Genomic DNA, 7,107 nt, shown 5'->3' on the forward strand with positions numbered 1-7,107 from the left:
CCCCCACTGAGGTGTATGCTCTAACTTGGCACAGTTATACTGCTCATATCATGCATACGGTGTCTTGCAATGCATAGTTTAGACATCATATACACAATATTCAACACCATGTTCTTAGTTCAGACATCATATCGAATGCCCTCTGTTTAGCATATAAATCACATATGTGAATTAAATGATGCGATCCTGATTACTTAGATAACATGTAGGTGAATTATGTCATGCGATCATGTTTAGTTATTCATCATATCTTTGAATTATGTTATGCTATGCTATCCAGTTTAGATAGACATCATATATGTGAAATTATGTCATGCTATCCATTTTAGTTAAACAATATACATGTCAACTATTTCATGCCCTCTTTTTTCCACACTATCTATTGCATCTGTCTCTCATACAATGTCTGTACATTCAACTATGTTTCCTGTTTATCAGCCATTTGAATTGGAGCGGGTGATGCCAGTATCTAGCGGACTGAAAACACGGTCTTCAAATAAAACAGTGCTACCTCTTGGTGGAGATAGCACCCCGGTTGTACATGCACAAGAACCAGCCCTACCACACATAACCCAAACTCTCGCAGATTGTACCCCTACTGCGATGGACAGAGAACCAGCTTCACCCAATCTAACCCCAACCCCAGCCGATAGTAACCCAGTTCCCGTTGACACAACACCATCTCCACCACAGAGCTCCCAAACAAGAGTAGTTAGTAAGGCAGCTCCAGTGCCCAAAGGGCCAGTACTATCACGGCGAACCCCAACTCCACCAGTTAGTACGCCTATTCCTGTGGAGGAAGCACAACCAGCTAGTCGTAGTTTAACATCTATCGCATTTGATGTTGTTAAATCATATGTGCGTATCTTCCCATCTTGGAAATATTATACTGAAGATGAAGGAAAATGCCAGTTGCAGGTGTTTGTCCAGGAGTCATGTGTAAGTAATGTTATTCATGGCAATTACTTTGCTTCGTCCCATACATCCTACCTCCATGATGGTTATAATACAGCAAATTTTCCCATTTTTCTCTATAGAGAAGGACCGATTTGGAAACTCGGGATGATGTAACCTGTGCTAATACCTCTGCTATCTTCAAGAATGCTTGGTGGCAGTATCGGAATTACCTGAAGAAAACGTACTTCACCGGCAAAGAAACTCATCAAATTCCCTTACGTTCTCCTGAGACACATTTACTGGACGATGACTGGGAACGCCTTGTTCTGTACTGGTCCTGAACCAAGAATGTGGTACGGTCTATGAGCTCATTTTCTATTTTTAAGTATTATATTCTTGGGTCTTACTGTACTCTATTCATGTAGAACAAGTGCCTAAACCTGAAGAACAACTGTTCTAATTTAAGATTCCATTGCTATCATAGTTCAAAAAAGCGCTAGGCGTTAATTGTGCGTTTTGTCACCGCCTTGCGCTTTACTGAGCAAAGCGCATGCTTATGCGCAGTTATGCACAGATTAAGCGTAGTTATGCGCAATGCGTTTTGCCAATGCCTAGAGCCTAGGCGCGCTTGAGCGCTCGCTTAGGCGCGCCTTTTTTAACTATGATTGCTTTGCTCTTGTATCGCTGTATTTACTCATACAAACTTATTTTTAAATTGAAGGATCCAATCAAAACTCCAATGGCACAGCAGGTATGTTCACGCATGTTTATTTAACAGGTTCGCTCTTATCAATAGCTCTTTTGATTTCAATTTCAATTGTGTATACAGTTGACTTTCATATCATGCACATTACTAGCATCACAATAGAGCAAATAGTGTTGTTGTACATTTAGACCCGTGGTACCCATCTGAAATCTTGTTGTGCCGTGTAGTTTCCCATGCTGTGTATTCTTTCGCTGCTGCTTTGTCTTGAACAGATATGATTTGAACCGTGTCTCTATTTTGATTTGGCAAGACAATGCAGTGACCATAGGACATAGATATATGTTTGTTTGATGCTTTTATTATGTACTAGTACTTGCCAATAGAAGACTTGGTAGTTTAATCCTGTCCACCTTACTAATGAACTGGTTCACCGAAATGGGTTTCATATACTAGTACATGCTAAACTTGTTATGTGTCTGCTTGTTTCTTCTTTTAGAATGCTGACAGAATATTGGGGAAGAGTGCCTTATTAAGCAATGGTAAAGGAAGTAATGCATATAAGGTTCAGGATAGTGACACATCCTTGTTGGTCTCCAACAAAGCTGCTAAAACAGCTAAGGAAGACTATCTTGAAGACAGCGAGACAACCCAAAAGTCCTGTCTTGGTTTAGTGTTCGAGTTACTGGCCACTACCGCTTGCACAAGCTATTCAAATTCACTGTCTGAATCAGTTCGGTTTCTTGAGTCTCAACTACAAGCTGAAAGACATCAATCAACTGTGCTGCGACAAGAAGCGGAAGGACTACGGAAGTCCCTGGAGCATTCAGATGCATACTTTCTGGTGCAACAACAAGCGTTGGAGGATTTTAGCGCCAAATAGGACAAAGCTAATCAGCTTGCTAAGCTTATTGCCAGCATGGTGGATACCTAGGATAATGTTTCTTGAGCTCTTCTGAAGTTTTTTCAGTTATGCTCTTGTTTTGCTGCCGCGTTTATTTGCACTGGTGGCCAATTTTGACGGCCAGTGTATGCAATATGCTGCTTTGTTCCCTATATTTGCACTGGTGGCGAACTTTGCTGCCAAGTGGATGTAATATGTGTAATAGCGGTAATAGGCTAGCGTTAATTGCTTGCTTATTTATTTCCTTATTGTCTTGTTTAATTGTTTGCTTGTAGTCACTGCAGTTCTTTTTCTGTGTTTTTCTAGTGGCCACAATAGCCTATTTTTGGTAACTAGGCCAAAATAATCATGGCAACACACATACTGTTGTAACCATGGGCCTCCTGCAGGCCGTATGATCCATGGACCTTCTTCCGGCCGTAGGATCCATTGGCCTTCCATACGGGCCGTAGGATTCTTTAGCCTTCTATACGGGCCTTAGGGTCCATGGGCCTTCTATGGGCCATAGGGTCCATGGGCCTTCTACGGGCCGTAGGGTCCATGGGCCTTCTACGGGCCGTATGATCCATGGGTCTCATACGGGCCGTAGATCCATGGGCCTCATACGGGCCTTAGATCCATGGGCCTTCTACAGGGCGTATCATCATTTCGCCAATCATGGGTCGTACTATTCATGGACCATAACGGGCCGTTAATAGACCGTATTTGATAACTCTATGAAAACAGCCCAATGGTTTTTTTTACGTGAAAACGGCCCAACATATTAACGGTCCGCAAACGGCCGACTGTAACGATGGGCTGAATTTGGCCCACAAGTAGAAAATGATAGTAACGGGCCGTATGTAACCGAATGATGCAAATGAGCCCAAGAATCAATGGGCCCTAAGAAGGCCAAAAGATAACTTGGGCTGGAAACGGCCCAATAGAATAACGGGCCGTTAATGGGTATAAAGTGATATACTGTTCATTACAGGCCAGTTTCACCATGGGCTGTTAATGCGTCAAGAGTTACAAAGGGCCTCATATGGGCCAAAAGAAGTCATGGGCCACACATGGGCCGGAAGTTAAAACGGGCTGGAATCATATTGGACGGCCCAGGTGATGCTACTGGGCCTAATTCGGATAGGGCGTAACGGGCCCTGGGTTAGCGGGCTATAAATGAGCTATATGCAAACATGCCGTTAACAGGCTTTCCGTGGGCCGGCCCGCCACCTTTTGACCAAGTCAAATGGGCCGGCCTTTTCACAGGAATGGGCCTCTGTTGGGCCGTGCCACGTGTCACCGTATCATAGGCGCCTTCGGTCCAATGAGCGGATGAGAGCCGACACGTGTTTCCTCCAGCCAATGATGATTTTACACGTGGAAAATCCCCATTGGTCGGGGCTGTTAATGGGTTATCGGATCCAAAACCCGACCCGATAGCTTAACGGCGTTCTGTTATGGTGGATGCCACGTGTCGGTCACCCTTGATGAAAGCACTTCTGTGACGCGCAATTTATCGTCATGGAAGTGGACACTTCCGTGATGACAATTTTGGTAATGTCATGGAACACTTCTACGACAGCACATGTATGACAATCTTGATTCTGTCATAAATTTGTCATGGATGTACATGCATGACAAAAAACGCGACCTACTGTGACAAACATGTATCATAACGGAAGTGTATTTTTTTAGTGATTGCTTGTTACCCGTTACAAATTATCTTATCACAAAACTATCTGTTACCTACAATTTTAGTGCTTGTAGAGAATACCTTACTGAAAACCGCTTGTCATTTCCTTCTGCTCCTCGTTGGTTTCGACACTCTTACTTATCGAAAGGACTACGATAGATCCCCTATACTTGTGGGTCATCAACCGCCATGTTGTCGCCGCCCCCGGCCATCCCTCTAGCCCTGACGATGACCGGTTTTTTCTTTGGCGAACTTGCACCACCGTAGTGCTTCTGCCCCCACCCCCACCCCTCCCACCGCCCTCAACGATAGATGATGGGGTGACCCTCTAGCAAACTTCTTCGCCCTTCTCGTAATCGACTGTCCCAAAATGAAGGTCAGTCAACTGTCATTTAACTATTGTGTTAAAAAACAAAAAAGACATAGAACTCTCGTCATAACAGTATTGTCAACAACTCGTCTGCAGTCGCCCATCAACTCTCAAGAAAAAATCGAAAGAAAAGCCCAACAAAACAATCACCGCAAAAAAATCTCAAATAATTTTCGTCGAGGATACGGCTAAAATAAAGTAACATGTCAAATTATTTATTTTTAGGTAAGAAATAGGTCATATTCTTTCTTCCACATTTCATAGAGGGTATTCATAGAAATTTCATAATATTGCAATTCTCATATAGTTTTCCTCAGTTGATTGTTCGTAAGTTGTATCAAAGACGTGTGTCTTGTGATGACTTTCCAAGACGAGTGTCCTGAGCCGCACGATTTTCACGGGGCAATCAAATTTATCAGATTACTCGGGATTGGAAGGAATCGCCATTGTGTAGCATAATGCTTGCTTGTACTGAATGATGTAGGCAATATTTTAAGTCTATGATTACCTAATTGCTCCCTCTGATCCATATTAATTATCGTTGGTTCAGTAAAACTTTAGTAGCAAAAAATGCAATAAATTAATATTACAAGAACAAATTAATAAGGTCTCATTTGGTTCATAGGGTAGATATATCATAGGGATAGAAAACTTATAGAAAATGAGGTATCATGTATATCAAATCCTAGGAAATGAGATGTCCATTGGTTCACGTCATAGATTTTTTTTCATTGAGTCTAGGCTTATTTTATTTTCCTAGGAAATGTGAAGGATAGGAATAATTCCTCCATATGAATAGGATTCTATTCCTACCAGCAAAAGGACTCTAAAGGATCTTTTCCTATAGAAACCATATCCTATAGAGTTCCTACAAAATTCCACCAGACCAAAGAAGGTCTAGGCCTTCTTTGGTTCATAGAGTAGGAAAAATGTAGGAATAGGAAAGTCATAGTAAATGACATGACAAATATCTCAAATCCTATGAGTATGAATAGGAAAGGAGATGCCCTTTGATTCACATCATAGGATTTTATCCACTGAGTCTAGGCTAATGTTTATTTTTCTACAAAATGTGGAGGATGGGAAGAATCCCTCCATAGGAATAGGATTCCATCCCTACAAACCAAAGGGCTCTAAAGGAATTTTTTATATAAATCCTATCCTATGAAATTCCTACAAGATTCCTCTAAACCAAAGGAGACACTAATCTCTATAGAAACTTACGAAGATTGTCTAATACCGTGGACAATTACATTGCAATCTTGGTACGGGCTTGATGTGGTCGAAATGTGGTATTACAGCCATCGGTCCTGGGATGTTGTCCTGCTTATAAATTTTATTGGAACCCTTTGATGTAGGTTTGCTTAACGATGATGAATCAAAGATTCCACTTCTATCCATCATGGTGCATGTTGTAACATTAGTTTTTGCATAGGCTTATCCTTGAATATTGCCATCTCATGGAGGGATATAATGCATGATCGACCAAAGTTAAATTGAACAATATCGTTCAATTGTACCACCCAAGTTGACCACCAATTCAAAACGAATAAAATTAGTAAAAGGATTAATGCATTATTTAGTAGCAATAAAGGTGATGTAAGAGCAACTCCAATGGGCGACCCATTTTGTTTGTTTGGGTCATCCAGACACGAAACTTGGCCCAACGGGTCGACCCGAACGTCCGAGTGTGTCCGCCTAAGGTCCGTGTAGTGTCCTCCCCGACCCAAACTGGGCACTGATACGTCTCCAATGTATCTATAATTTTTGATGTATTCATGCCATGTTTTTAATATTTTTACATGATTTGGTTAGAACTAACCCAGACTGACGCTGTTTTCAGCAGAACTACCGTGGTTTGTTTTTGTGCAGAAATAAAAATTCTCGGAATGCGCTAAAAATGAACGAATATTTTTCTGGAAAATATACGAAATACTGGAATGAAGATTTACCGGAGGGGAGTCCTGTGGGACCCACAAGGGTGGAGGGCGCCCCCCAGGGAGCATCCCCCTGCCTCATGGACTCCCTGTGGGGCCCCTGACTTGTTCTCAACGCCAACCTCTCCTATAAATCTCCAAACCTCTAGAATATAACCTAGATCAGGAGTTCCGCCACCACAAGCCTCTATAGCCACCAAAAACCAATCGGGACCCTGTTCCGGCACCCTGTCGGAGGGGGGATCCATCACCGGTGGCCATCTTCATCATCCCGGCGCTCTCCATGATGAGGAGGGAGTACTTCACCCTCGGGACTGGGGGTATGTACCAGTAGCTTTGTGTTTGATCTCTCTCTCTCGTGTTCTTGATACAACACGATCTTGATGTACCGCAAGATTTTCTATTATAGTTGGATCTTATGATGTTTCTCCCCCTCTACCTTCTTGTAATGGATTGAGTTTTCCCTTTGAAGTTATCTTATTGAATTGAGTCTTTATGGATTTGAGAACACTTGATGTATGTCTTGCATGTGCTTATCTATGGTGACAATGGGATATTCACGTGATCTACTTGATGTATGTTTTGGTGATCACACTACAAAAAAATACACTTCCGTGATGA

The sequence above is a fragment of the Triticum aestivum genome, chromosome 1B (assembly GCF_018294505.1).
Source record: "Triticum aestivum cultivar Chinese Spring chromosome 1B, IWGSC CS RefSeq v2.1, whole genome shotgun sequence".
Taxonomy (NCBI): domain Eukaryota; kingdom Viridiplantae; phylum Streptophyta; class Magnoliopsida; order Poales; family Poaceae; genus Triticum; species Triticum aestivum.